Here is a 1,009-nt window from a genome sequence, read left to right as displayed (position 1 = left end):
ATATGAACTGGATTTCACTAATTCAAATCATAAAAATGAAGTACAAATAGACTTGCAAGGAGAAAATAGCTCATGAAAGCCGGGAACAAGGGATTGAGCATTGAACCCTCACTGGTAGTGTATACACTCTAATCACTCAAGTGTTTAAGGTTCGATTCTCTCAATTCTCTACTAACCTTGCTTTCTAAGGATTGTTTTTCTTCTACCAATCAACAAAAATTTAATGCATAAATGCACATATCAAGAGGTCTTTTAAGGGTTGTAATGGGGTTAGGGTCAAGGTAGGATTGTATTTGGCCAGGTGGACTAAAATCTGAATCCTTAATTAACTGAAACTTTTCCACCTAACTTAAACAATCCATGTAATCATAATACAACATCTAACCATCCATTAACCATGTTTTCCATATATTCATGCATTATAATTTCAAGTACAGTACATATGCATTGCCTTTACTACTTACTTTGGGGCATTTTGTCCCCTTTTTCTTATTTGCTCTTTTTCTCTTCTTTTTTTTTCAATGAATATGATTAAATTATTGGATGCATGAATCATGTCCTAAACATTTCTTTCACATTTTCAGAAAATTCTAACATACTCAATTCTCAAACCAAATGTTTCCAAATTCACTTCCCCACACTTAATTCATGAGCACTCTCACTAGTCTAAGCTAACCAAGGATTCAAATTAAGGATATTATTGTTTTCCGTTTAGAGTTAATGATGTGCTAAAGTAAAGAATAAAGGGGTATAATAGGCTCAACATTGGTTTGCAAGGGATAATGAAAGGTAAGGCCATATGGGTATGTAAGCTCAGTGAAACAAATGCCTCAATCATGTAAGTGCATGCATACATCAAATAATGGAAATATAGAATTAAGCAAGACAAAGATCACAACTTTAGAGAGAAAAATACACACTAAAACAAAATTTTGGTTGATAAAATGCAACCAATTCAAATAGGCTCAAAATCTCACAGGTTTTGTGTGTTCGAACTCTAAACCATGTT

This window comes from Arachis duranensis, chromosome 1 (assembly GCF_000817695.3).
Source record: "Arachis duranensis cultivar V14167 chromosome 1, aradu.V14167.gnm2.J7QH, whole genome shotgun sequence".
Classification (NCBI taxonomy): domain Eukaryota; kingdom Viridiplantae; phylum Streptophyta; class Magnoliopsida; order Fabales; family Fabaceae; genus Arachis; species Arachis duranensis.
Note: the sequence above shows the minus strand (reverse complement) of the source record.